The sequence below is a fragment of the Buteo buteo genome, chromosome 23, assembly GCF_964188355.1.
Source record: "Buteo buteo chromosome 23, bButBut1.hap1.1, whole genome shotgun sequence".
NCBI lineage: Eukaryota > Metazoa > Chordata > Aves > Accipitriformes > Accipitridae > Buteo > Buteo buteo.
In genome coordinates this window covers 22,369,641-22,396,774 of record NC_134193.1, presented here as the reverse complement: position 1 = coordinate 22,396,774, position 27,134 = coordinate 22,369,641, and the positions used below count along the sequence as shown (strand labels likewise).

General features: G+C 44.5%; 1 protein-coding gene across 4 annotated transcripts in view; it reads right to left on the bottom strand.

Annotated features, from left to right (window-relative positions):
- The window catches only part of NEK6 (NIMA related kinase 6), a 71,024-nt gene extending 59,238 nt beyond the window's left edge, over nucleotides 1-11,786 (bottom strand). For 2 of the 4 annotated variants that reach the window (XM_075055476.1, XM_075055471.1), the window contains exon 1: nucleotides 11,449-11,786. The gene's annotated coding sequence lies outside the window, so the exon portion shown is untranslated. Of the gene's footprint in view, nucleotides 1-11,074; nucleotides 11,364-11,448 lie in introns of those variants that run through there. The other 2 variants (XM_075055470.1, XM_075055468.1) reach the window with 1 other exon arrangement.
- Nucleotides 11,787-27,134: the final 15,348 nt, after the last annotated feature.

Here is a 27,134-nt window from a genome sequence, read left to right as displayed (position 1 = left end):
AGGAGGAGGTAATATGGCAAAGCAAGTGCAAAAGCAGAAAAATAAAAATTAAAGAGCAGCGACAGCAAAGGATCAAATTGACCTAATGTAAAACAAACCAGCTTAGAGAGCTAATAGAAAAATATAAATGAATAGTGATGTAGCAGTTTATTTGGAAATAACATGAATTGCTGTATTAAGTGCCTAGACTTGACTGGAGTCTAAGATGGGGACAAAACACACCTTTCCTGACTCCATACTCTACTTTGCTCTAACCCCTAGACAGTATCACAAAATAAAACGTGGATCACCACAGTGATGTCAGCAGGATCCTGCAACGATTTATAGATATTTGGAAAGCAAAAGGAGTGTGTGGGCAATGTTTCTATAAAAACAACAAAACTGGTTTGGTAGCACACATTCCTGCGAGTGGACAGAGTTCCCACACTAAAACCAAGAGCCACGTAACACCTTGTTTTAAAGGAGTAAACGTGTGGAAAAGGGGAACACATGGAAGAAAAATAATGTATTCAAATAAATAGAAAATATTCATTAACGAATTTCCAACATCTACCAGTTAGCTGACACACGTAGACTATTTCAGATCACACCAAGGCAAGAGAGAGGTGAAACCAAAGTCCCAGAAATGCAAATCCTCCATGTAGGGAGGCAGAGACAGGACTACACCACCCAGTTTTAGAGGTCAAACCCCACCTTTAAACCATGGGAGGTGGCAGGGAGAGTTGCTTTGGCGCAACAGCTAGTGACCCCAGCTCCAATGCATGACGACTCACTCCCAGAAGAGTTTACAGTCCAAACCAAGCCAAAAGCCTACTAGTAAAATGATAGTTAATCTATGGAAGAACTTAACTGCCACATGCTCTCAGCAAAATGTACAGCCATGTACTTGCAAGCATCAGTACTTCGTGCTATGGTAACAGCATGAAGGAAAAACTATGGACAACAGCAACCGAGTTCAGAGGGAAATTAATGCCACATATTAGATGGATGAACAAAAGCTACCCTGGTTACTACTGCTGCCTGATGACTTAAGAGTAGTTAGAAATTTTAATATCGTCCTCTGTAACAAATTAGATACTGCCTCCAAAGGGAAACTATATTCCCCACATAATCTAGCTGCTTTTATCTAACTCGTTAGTGCCATCTACATCACCAAAAAAATTGAGCAAGCTGCCACTCAGCTATCTCCAATTTCAGATGAACAATAGGAAAGATAAGATGCAACTTCAGCAAAGTCTGATAAGACTCATGATGAATGACTCTTTTCAAACTTTACTTCCTTTGGAGGACCACATGCAAACAGGTTGTTTAAAAACACAACACATCTCCTGCCAACCAAGGCTTTAATTTCACTTAAGCTTTTCTAGCTGACCAACTTCTCACACACCAGCCGGCGGAAAGACACTGCCAGCTTCTCCTGCCAGTCCCACGAATTCTGAAATAAAGCTGACAAAAGGCAAGAGGGCACCTCAGAGACCTGTGCCATGGCCATGCTGTGCAGGAGAAAAGACACCAGCACAAAGCTCCCACACACAGCTGCCTTTAGGAAAATGTAAAGCCAAATACTCCAACAGGTGTGCCTAGATGTGAATAAGGTACCTAGGAGAAGATGGTCTGAGCAGTGCTGAAATACTGTTTTTCATTGCCTTGTTATTGATGGAATGAATGATGCTGAGGCAGTAAACATTTGACCTTCGTATTCTGAAAATAAAGTTTTGTTTCCTTCATTATCCCTTTGACATTTTTCTAATCCAGAAGTAATCAGAATATTGAGGAGTTTTATGGAAAACAAACAAACGAAAAAAACCAGGAACACCATAGTGTAACATGCTTACGAAACAACCAACTCCAAAAAAACCCACCCCAAACTGGCCGAATCTTTGAAAATAATACGCACTTCATTGAGAGCAACAATCTACAGTACGTTATGCCAAAAATGCTACAAGGTCTCTTTGTCCATGAGAATGAATCACGGCTTACCCCTGGGAAGAAAGAAAAGTGCAACTAGAACACAGGCTCCTTCAGGGACTTATTAGATCCTCAAAAACCCATCATAGATGCTGAAACCTGCTTTTGCAGCAGAAGCTTCATCTTGAAAATATAGAACAGAAAAGCATAAGAGAAGAAAAGCTGGTAGATTACACTTCAGCATTCACAGGTAACAAAAAGAGCCTTCAGCACTAGACTATTTGGCACCTCTGGTCTTATCTACCTCAGGCCTTCCAGAAAATTTCCTTCCATTCTACTGTTTCCAAGAGCTAGTGGCCACATGAGCAATGACGGGTGCTCCCCAAACCCACGGTTTCCAAGTCACCAGCAATTTTCTTGACTACACACACCTCTCCCCCACCCTACAGCTCCAAACATTCTCAATGGGTAAAACACTACGGAAAGAGGGCATGCCCCTTTGCTACACAAGGATCACCACCATCAGGTTGCACTGCTGTGGTAATGCTGATGGTAGCAAAAGGAGCAAGGGGAAAGGCAATTTCAAGAAGAACAACTCCAGGGCTGGGAGATGACTTTATTCTCTCTTTCCATAGGCCAACTGAAAGCCCACAGAGTTGGAGCAGATTTTCACTTTAACATGGACAACTACAGCAAGAACATAAAATCAAGGCAGCCAACCCTCCCTCCTACAGAGCCAAACCCTCCCCTAGAGAGCTGTGTGCTCACAACACAGCAAAATGTTTGACTCGCAGTAATCGGTTTCATCAATAGACAATCGAACATATTTAAACATTATTTACAGCAATTTTGACTTAAGTAGCTGCAACTTGATTAACAGTCTTCAGAAAGAACTGCTGCAAGTTTTTCCCTCTCCCTGCATTAGTGATGAAGCACAACAGCTAAAATAAGTCTTCGTAGTCACTTTAAAGTACAAACCAGGGAGACTAAAAGAAATCCCAGTAAGTCAGTCACAGAGTAAGTTATTGCATACCTTAATATACAAAGAACTAAGAGCCAACACAGGTAAAGAACCATACCCAACACTGTTTACCCTTGGATGGTAAAGTTCTTACAACTGACATAATGTTATAAATTGAGTAATTGACCCACAAGGAAGTAAGGAGCTCAAGAGAGTTAAAAATTACCCTATAAATACCATAAAGATTAACAGATTTGTAATACCCACCCAAGAAGCGCTTACTCTAAGTAGAATGATTATGAAAACACAGCAAGAATATTTACTACATAGTACTGAGTTCAGTATATACAGACTGCCACAAAAGGCAGCACTGGTTCTTAATACAGTGACAGCTGAAAGTCACCACTTCGGTTTCCAAACTGATTAAAGGGTAGCATACAGACACGCACAGTTGTGACTTATTTTCTTCTTTGGAATACATTCATATATTTTTAAAAACCTTTTCAAGGTTTGGGGTTTTTTTGTTCCAGTTTAAATTTTTGAGACTTACGTTTTGCAGAACTCTGACAGAAGAGCTAATGAAATACTGACAGTACAGAAGAATGAAAGCAGAACTTCCATGAATGAAAGAGGGGGGAATTTTTGTGTCAATGTTTGTTGATATCTAGTCTACCCCAAGTCCCTACTGTTGGAGGAAAGGAACCTTAAAATATCTACAGTTTTTCTCCCCATCTCCTCACTGTAATGACATACATATGCCCAGAGAACCAGTACCCACCACGAACTCTCCAAGATAGGCTTGACATTCAGTGTTCCTATGCAAGAAACAAAATGTTCCAACAAGGAGAAAACCCACTCCTTTTCAGGACAGCAGTGTACAAGTGTCTGCAAGGTTAAGAACAGGACAGAGACTTAAACTGAAATTCCTGAAAGGAATCGTATGGAATGTACTGTGAAGTTGCAATCCATCCTGCAGGTCAACATTCCCCAATTATTGCACCATCTGCGGCGATTTCAATCTCCAACTCCACAGTTTAAAAATCACTAGGTTAAGAAAAAAGTTACTCTCCCAAGTAAAAGAGGACAGTTGGCTCTAAGGAAAGAAGAAAAATTGCAACTTATATTATCCTGCACCGCCTGAGCCGGGAGACAGCGGCTGCCTCGGAAGTGAGCACCAGTGAATACGGACAAAACAGCTCAGGCTGCACTATCTCCCAGCACACCAGCTCTGAGAGAGAGCAATCCCAACTATCCAGCACCCGTTTTTCTTGTCAGCATGGACTTAAAGCTCTGCTTCATGCACGCCATGGGTTTTCAACAGGCTGGTGGATATTTCCCGCCTTGTAGCAAGTGGGCTTCTCAAAGACCAAATGACAAAAGTAACTGGAGAACAGTTATCTGTCACTGAGCTCTGCAAAATGAAAGACTTGCAAATCCTCTCCAGGGTGTGGAGCAACACCTGCTCCGTCAGCAGGCTGGGCTAGGCGCAGGGTCACAGCCCTTATCAGTTTGGTTTTTGACCTCGAAATACTAGCGCACTAGGTGAGGCGACTGATTCACTTGGATATAGTGCATGGAGGAGCAGGATGGCGACAGCGTCCCCCCCATGGACAGCGTAACCAGTCCTGGGGAATCCCACCCAGATCAAATACCAAAGGATGTTTCGGGGCCGAAAGGTGGGATGCTGCGTTGAAACAAGACACTGAGACCTCCTCAGGAAGGTCCCTCAGCTGTCTCCTGGCAAGGTTGAAATGCATATCTGGGGACGCACCAGCTAGGCTGTTGACAGCCATTCATTTTGTAAATAGCTGTGGCAGCGCAAGACATTATCGCCCCCCTCCTCAAAGGGGAATCTCTGCCCTTTTCTCTAGCATTGCCACACTCGGGTTTATTACCCTTGATTCCTCAGTTAGGCTGGTTTGCAAGAGGTTTAGGCTGGTTTAGAACCAGCATTGCCTGAAATGTGCCGGGGAGCACTCCCACACCTCATTCTGCCACCGGCAACACAAGATCAGGAGCCATCTCTTCCCTCTAACCAGAAGGCTCGTTTCCAAAAGGGGTTTCTGAAACAGCCTCAGCAGCGTCTCCACACTTGGAAAAACAACATTTCAAAACAATTTCCAACTGATTAGACAAACAATCCATCCACTGAATTAAATTTTTTTAAAAAAACATATTACACATTATATTGATATAAATCAGTGCAGAGGTGCAGCCACATTTTAAAGACATGGCGAACTGAAACGTCCACAGACCACTGCACCTGCCAGCTCCAGACAGAGAAATCAGAATAGCTTCAGAATGAGAACTCCTTGAAATTATGACCAAAACCAGTCAATACTTTGACAAAACGACAAAATAAACTGCCTTCCTAAAAAGCAAATGCAGTGATCTGTCAGGGTTGGTGCCTGAGGTCTGCCCAAAGGCAAGGGATGGCTTGGCACCTACTTTGATTCATCATGTGAAGCACACAGAAATGTTAGAATCCAGAACTGGAGACCCAAGTTACTCAAAGCAAATAAACACAAAAACTTTAAGAAGTGCCCAAGAATTGTAATATGCCTGTTAACAGTCGAGAGAGGAGAGGAAAAAAAAGAAAAAAAAAAAGGAAAAGAAAAAAAGCAAGGAAACAACCATAAGGGAAAGAGCTTTATGCCAGCAGCAACTTAAGAAGAACAATCTTACCATCTTCTGCATTTTGTGATCAGACATGTCACAACTATTTTAATAAGTTTTATAATCGCCGTAGTGTACTAGCTCATAGAACAATAAAACAGCATATCCAACTTACAATCTAAAACTAAATTCATGTAGTTCTGTGCACAAACTCCACTTCTGCCATCTCGAGATCTTAGCAGAAAACACTCGCATCTAACAAAAATCATTACGCCTTTCACACCTGCTCTCTTTCAGACTTCATTGCACTTGGACTCTATTAAAAATATGGATTTGCTACATGCTTCCTTGACAGTTTATAATCTACCCGATTTTGTTGTGTAAAACACAGTACAAGAACAGGACACACAACAGCACCTTACCTTACTGAAACACAGGAGACTCTAAAGAAGTAATTCATAAACTACCTGCAAGTCTTTTTTTTTTTTATTTAATAAATAATGCATTCTGACTGCTAAACAAGCATTTGTGAGGTTTCAAGAACGCTTTGGAGTACAAAATTCCTAGAGTCTCATTCACTTACACCATTTGGTTTCAAATAAAGTCTCCTGTCGGTTCACTTAAACTCAAATTTGACTAAAAGGTGGCATTACATTACTACTGGTTTTATATGGAAACCTTTTTAGAAGTAAGAAGCTAAGGGGAAGTTTTTTTTCCTCTCCCATCTGCGACAGACAGCTGTTCACTGCCTGGAATCTATGATAGCAGACACTTAAAGTAGCACCAAGCTGAAGTAAACACTTTAGAAATTTAATTTCTTTAATTGTACTGACACCATAAAATAATTTGCGTTTTCTGCCATGTGATAAGCCGTATCATACAACCAAACACTGTAAGCCAAATGTACTGTTTTAATTGAATAAAAAAATATTTTTTCTGAAATATTTTAAAATGTTAAAGAAAAATCCAAGACACTTCTCACACATGTACAGCAATGACGCTTACAGCAAGTCCAGATGTTTAAATATTTAGCACAGGTTAGAACTCGAAGTAATCTTGATCCAATCCAATACGCATATAAAAAATAAGCCAAGATAGAAAAAGACCTATCTACCCACAAAAAGATTTGACAGCTTTACAGACATCTGCATTTGAACCACTATTAAAAATAACTCCCTGTGGTTTTCTGTTTTTAAACAAAATTTAGCTTACAAGCTCTAGAACTGCCCACTTTGTTACATGCTTACACAGAACCTCAGTTCTCCCTGTCCTACATTTCAGCCAACTAAAGACAGCAGCTTCCAATCTGGCTTTAAAAACAAACACACGTACCTCCACCCCCCCACCAAACCTGTAAAAAATTTTTTTAAAAGTATTTTATACAGCTTAATTTTCTATGTAATTTAGACACACTGCAGCAATTTCAACCTGCTGAAAAAAACCACTATGATTTTAAAGTCAGTTTTAAATCTAGATTTTGCATGCAAATTTTTTGGCTTCTGTTTTTTAATTCAAAAAGAAAAGTGTTGTCTGGGCCAACGCTACCTCTCAGTTTGAACACGTTCTTCTTCCATCTCCTGGATACTATTTTTTTTTTCCTGCTTTTAACTTTAGAGACAGCTCTACAGTGAAACATGGAATTCAGAAGTGGAAGAGACCTATTACATCACATCACATCCAACGTGCTCTGCAGCTGACAGACCACTGCTCCCTTAAAAGCATCAGGCCAGAAGGGTCCAGCCTGCTTTCCCTGGTGCGCATCCTAGTCCCTCTGTTGCAGCAGTCCTCTGATCCCTCAGTGGGTCAGTTCCCTTCTGGCAAAAGGCAAGGACACAGCTAGGGAAAACACAAATTGCCCTTTCGGCAGCCACAAAGAGTAAAATGCTTCAACTCACTTACTTAATCAAACTTTTTTTGGTTTTTTTTCCCTCCTCCTTTTTTGGTTCCTTAGTTTTACACCAATTTACTCAGTTGAGCCAACTCACCCATACTCCAAACACCAGCCCTGACCCAGGGGAACAAAGAACACAAGTAGAAACCATCCAGTTTGGTAGCACCAAGCTGTTTGATGTTAGCTCAGCCATCTAGGGAGACACTGAGACGTACCACATCTTCCCGATTAAAAGCACAAGGAACTTGCTGCGTACTTGCATGTGCTTGTACTAAAAGCTTTACAAAGGGAAGGGTGAGTGTAATAAACACAGCATTAACAGGACTTAGTAACAGAAGAAACTATTTTCAAGGTCTCTGCCTTTAACAGGACAAAGCGTTAATTCCGTCCATTTTCTTTTAACTTCCACATGATTTTATACTGGGAAAGGCCATCTTGTCCTGTCCACAGAGCGTGGCACGGACACACGTGAGCCTCCTCTGCCACCATGCCTGCCCTGTAACCAGTAGCAGTCACCATTTTCTCGCCAAAAGCCACATTTTCAGGGTCTTCAGTGATGAGTGGCATCAAGGCAATCATGAACTATATTTCAACTGCATGAATATTTACTGTTTGCTTTCAATATTGCAAGAATGTTTTTCTTGCATCTATACTGGATACAAAGACATAGATCACAATTTCCTACAAACAAGCCGGTCAAGCACCTGGATCGGTGTACACTGAAACAGTCACCATCATTCCTATAAAAGCTAAAACACACTGGTTAAGTGAGTTTACAAAACAAATGCAGGAGTGTGTGTCAGGTAGAATGACTATTCATGACTTCTTTAATCATAATTCTGTGCTCAAACCATACAGAGCATCATGGCCACTGTCCAACTCAACACTCATCTAGACCTAGTAATACTGAGGAAGCTGCAACTAAAAACATGTTCATTCAATGGTAAACATAAGCCCAACTTCTAAAGTGAGGTTTCATGTATTTATTTTTCTCATTTGCTGGAGATCACCACAAACCTCTTCTATAACAAGAACATCTAAGAAAAGCAAATTAGAATGACAAAAACTAAAACACGAGTTGGGCTCTTAAACTCATTTCCTGTAAGGACTGTATCCTGACTAGGCCTTCATTTAGGACAGAGCAAAAGTCAAGCCCCAGAGGTCATACTGATGTCCACTTTCACCATTTCATTTCTGAAATCTTCCTCTAGTACTTCCTCTGCTCCTCCAGCAACGCAGGGTCAATTTTCTTGCTTTAAATTCAGAATGAATACATTTCATTTCTACCACCTGCCCCACTTGTTGGCTGCTCCAGTTCACATGGCTTAGTCTGTACTGCCATGTTGTTTGCTGTGTATACATTTTTACAGCCTTGAGGTTAAACATATTTGGCACCACATAAAGTAGGAAACGATGTTAAAGTACATTCACTAATTCCTCTTCTACGCATCTAGAAAGCGTGTTCTGAAGGTGCACAGGAGGTGAACTTCTTGGTAACTACCCCCATTTTACAGCTAAGAAAGCAGAGGTAGAGTAGGAGAAAAAACGACACAGGTGTTTCTGGCTTCTATCCCCAAACAAAAAAAAAAAAACCAAACCAAAAACCAACAAAACAAAACTCATTTTACTCTGAATAAACAACAACAGATCATTCAGTATGCAAAAAACTCTTTAAAGCCATTAGAAGAGGCCTGCAGGTAGGTCTGAATAAAGCCAAAACGCATGCTGTAAGATAAATCTCAGAATCTCCCACTATTTTGTTCAGTACAGCCTTGATTATAATGAGAAATGAGAAAAGCCAGTGTAGGCTCTTTATTTTCATCGTACATTTAAGTATTATATACTGACATAAACCTTTTCAGGTAGGATCACAGAAGGCAAGTACTAAAAAACCAACCAAACAAAAAAAATCTGTTTCCCAGTGTGGGCTTAGAGTCCAAGTTACTCATCTTTACCTGCTTTTCTCCCAACAAAATGAATACTGTGAAAAGGTATATTAAAACTTGTATTCAAATTACATGTCCGTCCTCTCTCACAAACCATGTATTTGTCAAGAAACAGAATTCCAGAGGAAGAAGGGAAAACAAAACAAGCAGAAGTGTTTTATACGTCGCAGGTGTTAAGAAACCAAAAGATTGATTCTGTTCTGACGATTCCTTTGGGGTGACAGCAGTCACTCACACCCCATCTAGAAATCTCACTTCCCACATAAGATGCTCTTTTTCCACCATAATAAAAGCTCCTCCCAGCCCCCATTTTTTTAGGTCTCTAAGGCACAGAGCCATAGGAAACGCAGGCAGCAACACTCGTATCTAAAAGAGGTTCCTTTTTTCCCCCCCCCTTTTTTTTCCCCTGTCGTTGCTTAAAAGAGTACGACTGTCGCAAAGAATGGCTACAGGAAAAAAGTAACAGGGGAAAGAGTTTGACTCAATGTCAAGAGATGTCTCAAAATGTAAAAACTGTAGAAATGCTGCAGAAGTTAAACAGTTGCTTACAATGCTTCACAAAAATGAACTTTCAAAGGAGACACAGAAATGACAGCAAAGCAGTCATAATGTGTCAGGAACTTGCATCACTGGACTTCTAATTGCTGCAATATTTCCTATCAAACTACTTATACTGCAATAATGCCATAGGCAATCACCATTGGCAGAAATATTCCGTGTGTGCGAACAGACAGACAAACAGATGGAGCTCAGAAATCCACCATTACTCTAAACAAGCATAAATCACACTTTGGAGAGAATAACATCTTGGGGGAAAAAGTGGTATTTCATAGTTCAGCTCTAACATGTGCTCCCTCAAAAGCCATGTGGTAATCCCCATAGCGCTGGTTTTATCTCAGGGTTTCTATCTTTTGAGATGGCACAAAAGAGAGCACCCCGAGAACTGGTTCGCTCCTCTCCCAGGAGGGGACGAGGGGAACGCCAGGAGTTGCAGTCTCAGGAGGCCGTAAGGGAGAAGCAGCTGGGGAGGGTCTCAGGCCAGCGCCCAGGGACTCCCGGGGTTCTCCCCACCAGCCCCAGGAGCTCCAAGAGTCTCACGGAGAGGAGACAAATTGATGAAAAGCACCTACCGGGCTCTCTGGTGGGGCAGCGACACTTGGAGGGGCACGCGTGGGGCGCTCACACGGGAGCCACTTCGCCAGGACACGTGTGCTTGGCAGCGCCACTGCCTTTAAAGTGAAAAAAAGCCCAAAACCAACCTCCAAAAAGCCAAGCCCTGCGGTGACACCAAACCACGCAAATATTCCTATTTTTATAGTAGTTTTAACTTTGCTCAGATCTTAACGCCGCCAGACAACGCCTTCCCGACGGGAGCCGATGACGACCCGCCAGCCCTCACGGTTCGGGTGACATTCCCGTTCGTTTCCCACTCCCGCCCGGGCACGTGTCGGCCCCGGGGCCGGAGGCGCGGCAGCTCCGGCGGGACGGAAGGCCACGAGGCGCCGCGGCCCGGACCCCGCGCCCCTCGGCGGCCCCGGCAGCGCGGCCGCACCCCCCCCACCCCTCACCCACCCCCCCCCCCCCCGTCGCTCGACCTGCGGCCCGGGCCGGCCGGGGCTGCCCGGAGGAGCGGCCGGCGGAGGCGCGGCAGCACCGCCTGAGGGGCCCGCGGCGGGCACACCCCCGGCACGGCAGAGCCCGGCGCGGCCCGGCCGCGGCCCTCGGGCGGCCGCGGGGCCCTGTCGTGCTCACCTGCGGCCGGCGAGGCAGCGGAGAAGCGCCGGTGCCCGTCCCGGAGGGGACGGGGCGGGGGGGACGGGGACGGACGCACACACGTTCAGGCGGCCGCGGCCCCCCGCAGTCGAGCGAGCGAGCGAACGAAGGGACGGAACGGACGAGAACGGCGCCGCGTCCCGCAGACAACTTCGCCGCGCGCGCGCGCGCTCGCCCGCTCGCTCGCCCGCCGCCCGCGCACGCGCTGCCCGCCGCCGCCGGCTCGGCCGCGCGCCCCGCCGGCTGCCACGCAGGCCGGGCGGGCCGGGAGCGCGCGGCGGGCGGGTGGGCGGTGCCGCGCGGCGCTCTGCCCACCTGCCGGCCCGCCCGGCCGAGCCGCCGGCGCCGCGTACCTGGGCCGGTCCCGCCGCCGCCGCTCCTCGGGGCGTTGTGTCCACGTCCCGCCGTGCGTCAGCGCCGGAGCCCGGCGGCCCCCTGTGGGACGGAGCGTGAGCCAAGGCCTCCCACCGCCGCCGCGGCCTTTCCTCCCCCGGAAAACGACGGTTTCCCCGCGCCCCGGGTGTCGGAAGAAATGCCCGCGGCTCCCCCGCCCGCCCTGAAAACCGACACGGCGCCTGCTTGCGGGGTTTCCCGTTTTTAGCTGCAGACTCGCGATCCCGGGATTAGCTCCTTCCGCCGCCGCTTGTGCAAGCGGCGGGCGCTGCGGGGCGGTTGCACAACGGCGGAGCCGTCGCCGCCTTCGCTTCGCTTCCATCGGTGCTGTTGCAGAAGGGGGCTCGGGGGGACGCTCGGTTCGGCGATAGATCCGCTGCATCTCACAGCCGCGGCCGCATGCCCAAAGGGAAGCGCGTACGTGTTCGCAGGAGTAGGGCTCTGAACGGGTCCAGCTCTAAAATAGATTGCGCGTTTCGGACGGAAAATCCTTAATTCACAAATCGCTGTGTTTTGCAGATGAAGACATACGTTAGGACTCAGTAGGGCTAAGTTGAATTTGAGCTTTAAATTCAACAGGATTTTTTACACGTGAACAAAAACAAAGTGAACTTCACAATAAATAAAAACGAAACTAGCAAGTCTCTTGTAATTGTCTGAACTGGGCGAAAGGCACACGGTAGCAGCGTATCTGGTGAGAAACGCGATTGCTCCTATTTTGTCAACTTTCATACTCCAAGGCCTAACTCCATCAGAAGGTGTTTGCTGGTACGACCGGGAAACTCCTAGTGCTGTCACAGCAGAAAGTGCTAATGCCAGCGCGACTTAGAGCAGCGCAGCAAATGAAACAAGCAACGCAAGCAAAAGCGCCCTTTGCCAGCATAACTTCATCTCTGCTCAGCCCTTTGCCAGTTAAAAATAACACATTTTATTATTATTTAATCAGTCCTCTAAGCAAGACTAGTTGAATTGCTGTAAGCAGTTAGTGTGGCGCCGATTACAGCTGCCACCGCAGCTGGGGTGGGAAAGGCAGGCGCGAGGGAGGAAGTCCAGGTCAGCCGGGTTCGTTAGGACTAACACCCGGCACCCAGAACAAAACAGCCCGCACTTGGGGAGCCCCGTTCTTTGGGACGTGACTGGCCGTTTCATCCCGTTTGTCCTGTGCCTTGGCCTTTCCTTTACGTGTTTCCAAATTCCCTCAGGTGTCCTGCTGCTGTACTTAGCAGTCTAGAGAAGACAGTCGCTCACTGTGACGCCCTTCCCAACAGCACCGAGTATTTGTTATTTACATTCCCTGGGAGCGGCAGGGAAAGGCCGTATTCTCCATTCTGTGGGTTACAGTCACGAACATACAACTTCCAGGGAAATTCTTGCAGCCCATGCACAGTGTAATGCTCAGCTGCTGCGTCTCCTCTCTCTCAACTGATTGCATCACCTACACCTACACCAGAGCTGCAGGGAACCTGCTACTGAAGACATTTTGGTTCAAATAAGTCACTTTTTCCAGCAGACTCCACTCACATAGTTTAAGCTCCAAAGTAAGTCTCTGTTTTGCAGAACTTGAAAAATCATGGCAGGTCTTTGCTCAAGTGGCGTTGTTTATCCATCAAGACTCCTACTTTTAGGAGAATGTTCTTGCTAAAGCAGTGCCACCTCTGGCATCCAGGACACTGCAGCAAATGTTTGCGGGCTATTCAGGTGGTTTTGTAAGATTTGAACTGTTTCTTCTGGAAACGTCACTAGGTTTTGGTTTTGTTGTAAAGTTGTTTACACAAAGCTAATATAAATTCAGTGCATTCAGTTTGGGTGAATATAAACATGATCCTTCCAGGGGCTCAAGTTTGTGATACGTCTCACATTTAAGATACTGTAAAACTAGATTCTCTCTCCCTGAGCAGTTCTGATAGCGTAAAGAGTTTTCTCTCAAGGGTGCAGATGCCTGCACAGCTATGCAATGCTTCTCACTAGAGACAGAGCAATAGACACAACAGATGGAAACTAAGAGGCCACCTGGTTTTAAAGCAAATCATATCATCAATCTATCAGTACAAAATCTGAAACATGGGAAAGTGCTTAGAGAAACAAAATGAATTCAATTTTTTTCTCCAAACTCAATTTTCCCAAGGTCTGTTGATGCACCATTTGCAAAAATGCATTTCTTTCTCTTAAAAAGGGAGTGTCAGTGGATTGAGGTATAAGAATTTCAGTCTTTTACAGCAAAACAATGACCAAAAAAAAAGATCTTTTGTTACGCTGCCATAAGTTACCGTCTCTCTAGTCAGAAAAGCTGTTTTTAAAAATCTGCCACATTCTTGTGCACAGCTTCAAGATCCAGGTTTTTCATTGCTAAATTAGACAGACCGGACAGAATTACTTTAGATTATCAACAGCAATTCAGTTAGGAAGGAAAATTAAATTTCCTCAATTAAGTCTTGACAGAAATAGACTTTCTTTCATAGTCTATGCTATGATTGTGTGTGAAATTCTCTTCTAAACTACCCCTGAAGTGAGAACTTTCAGAACATGTTTACTTTACTTCTTCCTTGTTTCGATCCCTCTAAGAACACCCACGAATTGATCCTGCAGCCTGGCTCGCCCTGGTGTGTTTAAAGCCAGGCCCCGATCACATCCCCTGCACAGCGACACCTCCCCTTGAACACGGCGGTCTGGGCCCTGGGACGGCAAGTTTTGGCTTTCTGTCTCCAGATCGAGCCTCCTCAAGTGTAGGAAGTGTATTTCATACACATCCATCTAAATGAAGGTTGCGCCATCCATGGATCTCAGCTGTTTTCATTTAATCAGTTTAATTATTTTATATAGTTCAAGGATGGGTTGATGTACATTTTAATCTACAATATTTAAAATCCCACTGATACAACTGTCAAAAGGAACTCTTAGTAGCTAGCATAAGCCTGAAGATCAGCCCATAAGGAATGGAGAACTACATAAATAAAAGTATTTTAAATAAATTAATTTTTAACCTAAAATACAAGAAAATAGTCTTTTAAGCCTCTAAAGCTTTTAGGGCTAATACTCACATGATTGTAGAGCAACCACCAGTGCCTCATTATTTACAGCCCAAATGTTTTAGTACTGACCCATGGCTAGTGAGGGCACTTTATTTTAATTGTTCAAACAGAACAAAGCACAGCAAGTAAGCACATAGTATCAGTGGAGGCTGAGAAAACTAAACAGGAAAATTTCTATATTACTTGTGGGTATGAAGATTCCCAGTAACAAGTCTGTTTCAGGAAAACTAGAATGATCTTGACCCAAATCTTTAAGGATTTTAAATCAACATACAGTCAATTTGATTGATTTACTTTATTCTGAGTGCTGAATGCAACTGTCACTGTATCCTTCATCCTCAGTCCATTATTGATAAAATCCTGGCCTTACTGACTTAATATATGCCTATTGACTTATTTGTTATTTTCCATTCTTAATAGCATACACCGAGGAGACTCTGCTAGAAGTTATTTTCAGAAAGAAAAAAAAAAGAAAAAACCAAAATCAACCATCTTCCTCAAATGAAAATTACAGAGTTTAAAGAGAGTCATTTTTCCAGCAGTAGCTAGAGAAGATAGGCTGTGAATTTCTCTTTCCACAGACATAGCTGCAGCATGTCTTCTCCACACACACACTACATGCAGGCTGACTTTCATAGTGTGTGTCTGCAGCCTGCACGCTCGGTTCTCATATTTCTGTAAGGTTCGAGTCCCAGAGGAAGCATTAATGCTAAAGGAATGCATACCAGTGTGGAACTAGTCTAAAAGTCAGTACAAAATCTCTCCACCAGATTGCTCAGAGAAACACCTCTTTTTTACCATATTTAAGATCTGTAGATTGATCTCATGAGCATTTGTGCAGCAGTTTAGTCTCAAACTGATAAGAGTGCTGCAAAAAGAGAGAAATAGAATCAAAGGAGATTAAAAAGTGCTGGTCTTCAGGAAGATAAGGCAACCTAGAGCCTCCACGTGACCCAGCGAATGCTCCAGCTCAGCCGCCTGCGGATCTCATCAGGGAACCAGATGTGACCAGTGGCAGAATATCCTTCGCAGCGTGAGATCTGGAGTATGTGATTGCCATCCAGGAAAGGGGAGATGGGAAAGTATGATGGAGAAAATGTCCTTTTTTTATAGAGTTTAATTGCTTAGAAGAAAGACACGTTTTCTTTTAAAGAAGAAGGGATGCTAGAAAGCAGGCTCAGGAAGGTGTCTGGAAGAAGGAGCAGAAGGATTTTTCACATGGACAGAAAATTTAACATTGCTTCCTCTTTTCTGGTGATGTGTATTTTAACTGCTTAAGTGGCAGCAGACAGTTCTCATTCATTTCTTTGGTCAGTTGAGAACAGGGAGGGGCGGTACAGAAAAAATGGAAGAAGCCTGTTGTCCCCAACCAGCAGGGAAGGAAATTGTGAGTTTTCATTCATGAGTTTGCTCATTCTCCTGTGTGGAGAGGACAGCTGGGGAGAGGTGCATCGCCCCGGCAGAGCCCCTCCGCGTAGCTAAGGGGCAGAGGGAATGCCTCAGTGTCAGCCATCACACACTCTCCTTGTTGCATCCAGGCTGGCTGTAGGGCTGTCCCTGTCTTAACTGTCGTGGGGTACCTACCAGCCCCCCGAACTGTAAAGAGCGCTCATGGCATGAGCTCCGTGTTGCCTAGCAGGGGCTGTGGGATGGCTGTTTCTGTTGCTTTTGTGGAAAGGCAAGTGGAACTTGGAGGTTTTTAGGCACACGGGCTTGTGGTCACTGCTTATTTTGGGGAGAGAGGGAGGAGGAAGCAGTTTGCTGTATAGAGCTGGAGCTGGCACACAGAGTAAGCTATGTGTCCGGCACACACAGATTTTACTCAGTGTGCTCTTGAGAGAAGGAGTTGTGGATGCCTTGTCTCAGCCCCTAGCAAAGGATTTGGAGATGAAACCTGTGCCCTTGAATTTGTATTCAAACAAAGAACAGAGAAGTAGTGCAGGGAGCAGAGTGCTGGGGTGAGGCCCCCAGCAGCCTGTGTTGCCAAGCAGATGGGCTGCCGTGTTCTCAATCAACTGCAGTTTTTAAGGTCATGCCTAGATAATGAGCATCACAGCACTCAAGCCTACAGATCATGAATATATGGATGAATATTGACTCATGCATTTTCCTTTCTGCAGCTCCATTCATGTAACTTCCCTTGTGCTCCAAAGCCAGCACATCCTGCCTTTTGGTGTCTCTGCAGACTCTGCACCACCCTCTGCCTGCTCACAACTCGCTGGCTTTTCTGGCAGCTCAGCTCGTGACAGCGTGTGGTCACTGTGATCTCCCCTGCAGCCAGCATCTCCCATGGTCCTCTTTTGGGAACTTCATAAGGAGAAAGCAGATAGGACAAATAATGCCAAGCAGTAAAAGGTTTCCTTGAGTTAGATTTCAAAGAGAGAGTCACACAAAAAGGTAATCCACAGCTGCAGTGCCTGCTCCTTAGAAGTCCTTAGTCATCACTAGTAGGTTGTAGCTACCAGTGAAACGCAGGGGTGGCTGCCTTTGCCAATACAGCAGGACCTCAGCAACAGGCTAACAACCAGGAGTCATGCTGCACTATGAGAAGCAGAAGTGTGTGTGAAGAAGAAGTCTGTGTGTCAGTGTAAGGACAACTCAAGAGGGGGTCAAAGAAGAAGCAAATATCTAAACTTCATGTCACCACACCACAGGCCAGCTGGTTGCCAATGCTGCCACCACCCTGAGAGACTCCAGCAACAAAGAGCAAGAAGGACAGTGGTGGGAAGGAACCCAAAGGGGAGACCTGAACCATGTCCTGCACCATTGCTGCAGGCTGTGGCTAGACCCAGAGTGGATCCATGCAGTAGGGAGAAGGAGTGCCACAGACATCTCAGTAAGGAAATGTCTAGAGAGGAGTAATTCAGAGGGTTGGTAGGAGACCTTGTGGAATTGGAAAATTATCCAACCTCCTGTGATCAGAGAGTCACAAATCTGAAACAGGCTGTGTGGCACAGAGCACAGGGATACAGAGGCACATCGCTTCAGTACTTTCTCTGATATATCCCATGGTGTGCTGCTACCTGCTGCACCAGTTTTCTTCTCTTTACTGTCTTGTTGGCAGAAGTGTCTGTACTAAACCAGCAGGTATCTAAGGCTTGCTTTGAGAAGCAAGACTCGCCACACCAGATTTGGAGCAATAAAAATCAAAAGCAGTGCTATTCTATTGCTGTTTGAGCTCTAAGCTGAATGCCACACTACTTGTGTTACAGCTTACACTGCCATTTGTGCTGGAGTTTGAAGCACCTTAATTCAAACTAGTTGCCTCACTCTTGCCTCTCTGGGTAGGGTTTGAATGTGGCTCACGGGGCTGGAGCCGTAGAGCACACTGATACAGGGGCAGTGTGGATAACTGGAGAGCTTGGGCTCAGGTGTGAACTCAAACCATATGTTAAGCTGATAGTAAAGATACACCATTCTAACCACCTTCATTATTGTGTTAGCAAAGGCACAAGCTTTACTGTTCTGTCTCCCCTATTTTCTTAATGAACTGTCTTAAGTTGGCCCCTGTTTATATAGTGTCTCTGGTTGTTAGCAAGACTCAAATGCCTTCCCTTACTCAGCCATGCTGGAGTTCTCTTTTTTTGCAGAGATTTGCTTTCTTACAGTTCCATGAGTGAATTTCTTGAAAAAGAAAGAGAAAAAGGGAAAGGGAAGAGAAAGGGAAAGGGAAAGGGAAAGGGAAAGGGAAAGGGAAAGGGAAGGGAAAGGGAAAGGAAAGGGAAAGGGAAGGGAAAGGGAAAGGGAAGGGAAGGGAAGGGAAGGGAAGGGAAGGGAAGGGAAGGGAAGGGAAGGGAAGGGAAGGGAAGGGAAGGGAAGGGAAGGGAAGGGAAGGGAAGGGAAGGGAAGGGAAGGGAAGGGAAGGGAAGGGAAGGGAAGGGAAGGGAAGGGAAGGGAAGGGAAGGGAAGGGAAGGGAAGGGAAGGGAAGGGAAGGGAAGGGAAGGGAAGGGAAGGGAAGGGAAGGGAAGGGAAGGGAAGGGAAGGGAAGGGAAGAAAAAAGGGAAGAAAAAAGGGAAGAGAAAAAGGAAAGAGAGAAAGGAAAGAGAAAAAGGAAAGAGAGAAAGGAAAGAGAGAAAGGAAAGAAAAAGAGAAAAGATAAAAAAGGAAAGGAAAGAAAAAAGAAAAGAGAGAAGAGAAGAAAAGAGAAAAGAGAAGAGAAAAAAGAAGAGAAAAAAGAAAAGAGAAAAAAGAAAAAAGAAAAGAGAAAAGAAAAGAAAAGAAAAGAAAAGAAAAGAAAAGAAAAGAAAAGAAAAGAAAAGAAAAGAAAAGAAAAGAAAAAAGAGAAGAAAAGAGAAGAGAAGAGAAGAAGAAAGGAAAAGAAAAAAGAAAAGAAAAGAAAAGAAAAGAGGAAAAGAAAAGAAAAAAGGAAAAGAAAAGAGAAAAGAAAAGAAAAGAAAAGAAAAGAAAAAAGAAAAGAGAAGCAACTGAAGCCAGATTGAGCAGCTCTGGCTTTAACAGTCCTAGGCCCTTCCCCTATTTTCCCTGACATTCCTCCTCGTGACCCCTTCCAAGTGTTCTGGGCGAGTTTCGCAGGAATGCACAGTTACGCTCAGTCTCCGTGAGCACGGCCTGTTATTCAAAAGGAGTTGGCAGAGCTTTCCAGCTTTCACAGCCAGATGTTACAAGTGTGACCCTGCCAGAAGCTGCAAGCATGTACCTTCCTATTCTCAGCCCCCTTTCATGGGGTATAGTTTCTGAAGAATCTATTCTGGGTAATACTTTTCTTTTGTGATTTGTTCTGTTCTTCACTTCTAAGATCTGTTCAGAGCACCAGTGCTATATAATTTCACAGCTAGAGAAGGTGGGATAAATTTTGCCATAAACTTCAATGGGAGTAGGACAGATTAGTAACACTCTAGGACTTTTGGGTCCTACTCATGAGTCAGGACCCGAGCTGTGCTTGGTGTTGTGCAAAAAATACAGGACAAAAGAAGACTCCTGCCCAGAAGAAGCTTGCAGGTAAGTTTTACATTTCAGACTAACAATATGGATACACAGAGACAAAAGAATGCAAATGAACAATGAGGCAGTATTGGTTAGCATAACACACAGGGATCATACGATATCAGCAGCTCTTTTTCCTTCATCTTTTCCATATATTCCTCTAGCTGAGTAACAGTTATGGTGGTGCATATACTGAGATGCACAGCCAGGATCCAATTCTTTAGAAGTGCAGCAATGTATCACTACACACTGAATGACAGCACTACAATTTTATGATCATAACTTCACATCCCACATGATGTACTCTTACAGGAGGTCTAACCAGTCACGATTGGTCTTACCCAACCTCCTCCTTTCTCTTCTACTGCTTTTCTTAGTTTTGAACTAAGCTATAAAATCTGTGGGACAAAAACTTTGTCCATTGTAGTAGCACATGGGATTCCTGACCACTGTTACACTCTCTAAGAGCTACTGCACTACAAATACTTAACATATGTCTCAGAACTAATGACTTGTCACTTCATTTAATTTATCAAGATGTGAAATTGAGATTATACCTTACCTCAAAATGAGCAGAGGTGGAGATGGAAATCATAAAGTTTAAATTCAACACCATTTTATGATCCCAGGAAACAAATGACAAATTTAACCTTTAAAATAGTATTTTGAAAGGAAGTTGAAATAATCGCATAGCATAGTTCTTAATGTTAAGGTGCTTTCTGTCCCTCCAGTGAAAGGTGCTGCAGAAATGCAGAGCATTATGTTTATTTATTAATAATCCCGCAAAGAAATTTTCATGATCGCCACTGGGGACTGTCTGACAGGTGACACAGGCGACCTCCTGCCAGGAGTGACATCTCTCCCCTACAATTTACATTCTCTAAATGATTTGCGATCAAATTACTTAGAGCACAGATTAGCTTCTCCCCCTGCTATTCACTCTCACAGCACCATATTCAACTGTTTGTTCCATAGGGCCATAAAAATAATAATATGGAAAGTCAGTGCCTCTGCTTCCAGGGTATTCCAACATGGAAACACCGCATTGGCCAGGAGATCGATTCCTGCACTCATTTTCTCAGGCACTGGGATTTGCATCTGGGGGAGATGCAGGTCCTTGGCTTGAAAAGAGCATTCCGAGTTCACATTTTGATTGCACAACCAGATAAACAAACGAAGTGTCCCAATTAGAGGGAAGAAAATAATCAGCCTGTAGTTTGGTGATACAGGAACTGAGCAGACTAAGGAACAAACAGATTTGGAACAGTCAAAGGACAAATCCCAGACATTTATTGGATGTTAGGGAGACTGTAACCATCAGTGGCAGGGAAATGGTTAAGAGAATATATTAAAGGTGCAAAGGGTCTCCTGACCTCTGCCACTGTCAGTTCTGTCAATGGGTCTACAGATGCCAGTGGAATAATTATGGCCTATATTTAGATTATGGATGCATCGGGCAGGGTGAAGGTTGAACATGGGGAACATGGTTGTTTGCAGTTCATTAGCGATAGGAGCAGCCCAGGGTGGGAGGAGGGCACTGAACTGGATTCATCCCACCTGGAGTGCTTGTGCTGAGCTGCATAATGTCAGGGAAAGAGATCTGATTATATGTGGAAACAAAAGCAATAAACAACTGCGTTCAGACTGTCACACCCAGTGAGCCGAAGAAAGGAAGGAAGGAAAGAGGAGAAAGCAAGACCAGCCTCTGGCTCTCAGCCACACTGTTTCTGTACAAATCAATGCAACAGCCGCTGAGAAACTGGCTGGGTGAAAAATGCAGAAGGGCCGATGAGAGCTCCATGCATCTCATTTTTGGTGTGGTGTTTGCACGCGTGTGTATAAGATGGAAGACTCATGTGGTGCATAAAAAGTTGTCTCTGGCTGTATCCTGTGCTCATGGTACAAACCCGTGTGTCTGGGAGTGCTGGACAGCTGAGGGGAGGGCATGCCTGGGCTGGGCTGCCCCTGCGTGCTGAGGGGTGTCCTACTCTAAGCTGGACAAGTGGGTGCAAAGCAATAAGAGGTACAAGGGCTGCATAAGCAGGAGCTAGAGTTCAGCGAAAAGGCATGACTAGTGAGCTCAAAAATGTGTACTGTGCAGTGCCTGGACAGGAAAGCACTGAGGCTGTCACTGAGAAATAATCTCAGGTGCCTGTTGTGCTAAGGCTGGTAGAAAAAAAATCATTGACACAAAGTGAAGGGTGTAGAAAATAAAGTGACAATGCAAGAAGGATGGCTCATTGCAATGTGATGGAGTCTTTCTCCGCAGCCCTTATTTGAGCTTGTCAATGATTAAGCGACGCTAGGGGGGCTAATATCACAAATACAGGTCAGGTTGGAAGATTATGAATTTTCCTTTGCTAACTACTGGACCTCAAAACCAGAAGGAAGCTGAGCCCTAAATGAATTAAAGCCCAGAGCACTCACTGGAGAGCCCACTGTTGCTTATTTAGGGAAGAGGAACCTGCATGCTCAGTGTTCTGCATTTCCCCCACTGTTCTTGCAGTTCCTTTTTGACTTGAAAAGCAATCCTTAAAACCTTGTGCTGAAACTTTCCCAAGTTTAAACCCATCCCTATTATTCCAGTCAATGGCATCAAGGTCTTTCGTGAAATGCAGGGGTTTCATTGTTCTAGTCCTTTACTTACATCAACATGTTATTTTGTCAAGGTCCTATGTCTTTCTAAAAGAGCCAGTAAACAAGACCAAGGAATGCTGTGTTGCAAAGTAAAAAATTTCAGCTCAAATCTAAAGCATCTTCTCTTTAGGGGAAGAGAAGAGAGAACAAATGGTTCTCTCAAAATGGTTTTGTGGCATGTAACACCACTGCATATGACCATGCCAACACTGGAAGTCATTAAGGGTGCTGCTGTGCAGGTCTTCAGCTACTGATCTGTTGACACAGCTATTAGTAAATAGCAAGTCAGGTAAAGAAGAGGTTGTAGAGAATGTAAAATGGAAACCAGGTGCCACAGCATCACATTATTTCTTCAATGCAGACTAAAAATGACTGACAGTTTCCCATCATACTGTCTACACAAGGCCCCAATCAAATGGCTGGCAAACCTTCTTTACTTCAAGACACTGGGGATAATGAATTCAGAAGTTTCTGAACAGCTGCTTTTCATGGATCATTTAGAATTTGCGATGCAAATATGAAAAATCCATGTTAAATGCCCTCAACTAATTGAGTGGAGTACAGTGAATACAAAAGAATAGATCGCTGACCTTGGTAAAAACAGCACAAAAGCCTTAATCTGCCCAGAGAGACCAAGAAGGTAACTGAGGAGTAGAAGAGAGCAGAAGCCTGTATACTCTCACTCAGGTTCCCAATTCTGCTTGCCAAGAGATAAATACAAGACTTTCCTTTTGGGTATATGCAATAGCCCCTAACTCCCTTCCTTACAAACCACAGCAATCGAGAAAGAGGTGGGCGGGAACTGGGATTCTGCCAAATTGCCCGTGTCAAACTTGGCAATTCAAGGCAGAATTTGACACGAGGGCAGAAGAGAGAACAGTTAAGGTTATCTTTTAGGAAAAGTGAGGAGATGTTTTTTAATAGCTTAGAAGGCACAAGATGAAAGGAGAAGAAAGGCAGGGATGGGTGGGAGTGGGACGGATGGGAAGCAGGACTGCTTGGACCATTGAGGTTGCCACACTGATGCTCACATGCAAGCAAGAGATGGAAGATGCAACATTGGCAAAACTGAAAACAAAGGATAACTGTGGCTTTCCAGGCTGACGTGGCAGAGCTGTTGGCCTTGGAAAACAAAAGGAGTTCATGTTGCTTGGCTGTATATTGCAAATCCCTAACATTTTTCCTTAGCTAGGTGTATGCTCCAAAGGTATTAGTTGTTAACCATCAGCTGCCTGGATGAGGGGCTGTTATTGCTGAGTAGGCTGTACAGTTAAGACATTGCTCTCCCAAGGCTCCCTGTATGGAAAACAGCAGCAAGGTCCAGCAAGCGAGCAAGTCTTCCCAGTTGAGTTTTCTAAAATTGGAACGTCACGTCCGCTGGGCTGCACATACCAGCTCTGGTCCTGTCAGCTGTTCCTCACTTTATCATCATGTTCCTTCGAGGGAGACCAGATAACTGCTCTCTTGTTGCTACAGGCACTGCCACACCTTTCCCAGGTTGTGTCTGCAAGGAGCAGCAAAACAGAAACACTGGAAACAGTAGAGGCCAATCTATTATTTATACACAGCTACTCCCTTTGGGCCTGAACAAGCAAAAAGCTCTCTTTAAAGGCTTATAATTCTTGGTCAGATTCCAAGAGAGACAAAGGGATGTTGTAAAAAGAGTTTCATATGAGCTTGGTAAAACAGTCTCCTAGGGAAGAGGCAGCAGGTTCCTTTGTGTGGGAAGGCAGGAGGCAGACCATTTTGTTTAAATTTACATTCACAATGAAGGATTTTTCTATATGTGTTTCAATGGCACTCATTCAAATTTACATTTCTTTGAGCAGTTTTCTGCATTTGTAGGGTTTCGGTGCCATTTCTAAAGCAGCAGCCCTGCTTCATGCCCTCTTGAGTTTGTATCACTCAGGAAGTTGGAAGTGCTGACTCAGCTCTCCGGAGAGACCATGAAGCATCTCTATCCTCACTGTTTGCAGTTCTCAGTTGTGAATAACCACAGAACAAAAACGTTTTGGTGCCCCTGGTTCAAATGCTGGGCAGATATGGGGCTTCCTTTTAAACAGGAAGGAAGCAGGGAGGTACCACAGTGGTGCCATTGTTGTCAGAAATAAGAGCAAAGACAACTGAAGTAACCAAGTGTCGGGAAGAAAGCAGGGTTGCAGTCAGGTGTTGTACTGGAGACCTGGGAAAACACTTGAAACATGCTTTTGCTCCACTAGTTTCAGCCAAATTTTAAATACTCAGAAAGGATCTGGAAGGTTGCCAAGACAACAGTGTTTTGAAAACCGCAATGTTCAGGTTTGGGTGGGGATGAGGAATGTGTTCAAATTATTCTGCAGTATCTGGAGTCACAAGCCAGCAAGAGAGTACAGGCGGTCGGTAATGCCCAGCAGGAACTGACACAGCCGTCACAAAGTTCTATTATTCCTTTTACTCAGCACAAACCACATGTTTTTCATTAGGTCCAAATTGTAAAAGAAAATATATACATATTAAACAAAAATACCAGAGTTCTGTGAACGTGTGTTTGGCAGTTTGCATTCAGGTTACAAATACTCACACTGTGTATTTTCGAAAAAAGCTGTTTTACAAGGTTGTGATCCGCAGTCAAATAATGCGAGACATGCCATATTCTCAGACATGATTTCGGCCCACACGTCCTCAAAAAGCAAATAAACAAAACCAAGTAAACTAAATCATCCTGCACTTCAGCAGCTTGGTTGGTTTGGGTAGATCAGTGCCTTGGAACAAAGGGGTTTATGGATCAGAGACCTCTTCAGTTTTCTGAATGTTTTAAGCCCAGTTTCCTAAGGACGCAAGACTTCTGCATTCACACCGTCCATCTGTCATCTCCCCCCCACCTCCTCCACCCCCTATCTTTTTAACTCACTGGCCAATTTTGAATAATTTTATGTAATTTGGCAGGCAGTTGGAGGAGGCTCCAACACAGATTTCAGTTTGACAAAGTTTGTGAAAAATCAGTGGACTAGAAAGTGATCAAATGAGCATCCTTGCTGAGGAAAGAAGCCCGACAGCTACCTCTGCCCGTCCTGCTGGCCAGCCGCACGCACAGCCAGGAAGGCACGGTCCCTTACCCCGTCCAGCCAGGGAACAAGAGGGGGCCTGTTGTGCCCCAGCAGGCGCTGTGTCACATGCACACGTCAATGCACTTGTCACCATAACTGCAGCTCACGCCACTGGGGTTTGGATGTAAAATTCTGCCGCCCCTTTCTACAAGCACGTTGTTCACTGGCATTGTGCACGGCCCTGGATTTCGCTGTTGAGAACAAGCAGTAACTGTTCAGCAGCAATATAAGTTAAGGTAGTGTTTACGCCATAAAAGTATGCTGTGCTGGTGAAACATGTATAGTAGGAAGCTGTATCTGAGAAGGGATTGTTTTATGAGGGGCTGACTTTAAAATGACTCATTTAGCACAGAGCAGCAATTGTGACTTTATTAAAAATCACCATGTTCTGGAGTGAACTCCTTGGCTCGGCTACATGTCCTGCCAACTTTGACTGCATCAGAAAATAGGTCTTGCTGAATTCCCATGGAAAAGTTCTGGAGTGGGTCCCAACTCCATCTCCCTCCCCGGGGATGCTGCTGGCACCCCGTCTGCAACTCGTTTCCTGCGTGTGCGGCGGGGCCAGAGCCTGATCCTGCCGTGGTGCAGATCACATCTTCTGCTGCTTTTGTAACAGCTTCCTGTTGTTATTTTTGTTCCTCCACATTCATTAGGTACATTTTGTGCAGTGCTCAAGTCCTGGTATTAAATTAAGCAAAAATGCTCACTTGAGATAAAACCCAGACTTTTCACAAAAGATTTGCAAACTGCAGCCCCTTACCAGCCTCTTGCCAGCGGAGCAGGTACCAACAACTACTGCACACTCAGGGGGCAGGATGTTTAGTAGAAAGAGCACATAACCAAGGAACAGCAAGTGTGGGAAAACCAGGACTTCTTGTATTTAAGTTTCCATAGCCTTTAAGAGGATCCAACAAATTCAGATATAAAACAGATTGCTTCTTTTAACTTTTAAGTGTATGGACTTTACATGGCCAATTTAAAACTCCACATCAAACTGCGTTCTTCTCTCCCTTCCCTTGAAAACAGGTTTTGGGGATGGAAATACTGATCTAAACTAAATCCCAGGAGCCTGACAATCCTTCTGCAGAACTTCCCTGAGACCCTGGGACGTTGCCAGCTTTAAGCGATGGAAAGGAAGACTGCCAGGTCACAGGGCATGCCACAGATGGGATTTGACTTCTAAGCAGTCATTTAATTTAGGCCTAGAACAAGATTTATGGGAGTCTATCTGAAATCACAGAGAAAGAAAAAGATACAGGGCTGGGGGGAAGAGGCAGGTAGATGTGAATTCAGATGAGACAAACTCCATCTGAAGGGTGTAGAATATTCCTGTGAGGCTCCTAGTTTCCATCTCTGTTTTATGGATGTGGAAACTAATGCTTCAAGTAAAAAAATCCATGCTAACAGAGTGAATAATAGCTGAGGGAAGAATAAGGACATACAAGTCCTGCCGTCCACCTTTATGGTCTAACCCTCTTCCTTCTCCACACACTCTCTCTGCAGGGAGAATGGGGTGAAAAGGCAGAAATTTTGTGTTATTTTCTGCTTATACCAAACGAGGCGCATCCACAGCTGAAGATTTAAAATTGGGTTGGTCTTGTGGACGCATTAGGCAGGAGACGTCCAGCCAGCAGCCACAGAGAAGCTCCCCCAGCACGATCCTTTCTTGCATGTGGTCCCAAGGCAAATGAGGCCTCAGCACACCAAGAGGCACAGGTATTTCAGTCACGTTCCTTGGAACAGTTTCAGCAGCTACCTCTAAGGCATTTTTTATTGCTCCTACTGTGAAGCACCTGGCCTAGAACCAAGCTGGTCCTCCTGAGTACTTGTCATTTTCTCTCTTCCCTCTCCTCCCCTCTTAAACAAAAAAAAACAAAAAAAAAAAAAAACAAAAGAAAACAAAACTGTTTCCCCACAGGCTGCAGACATAAGTGAGATGCAGGTGCAGG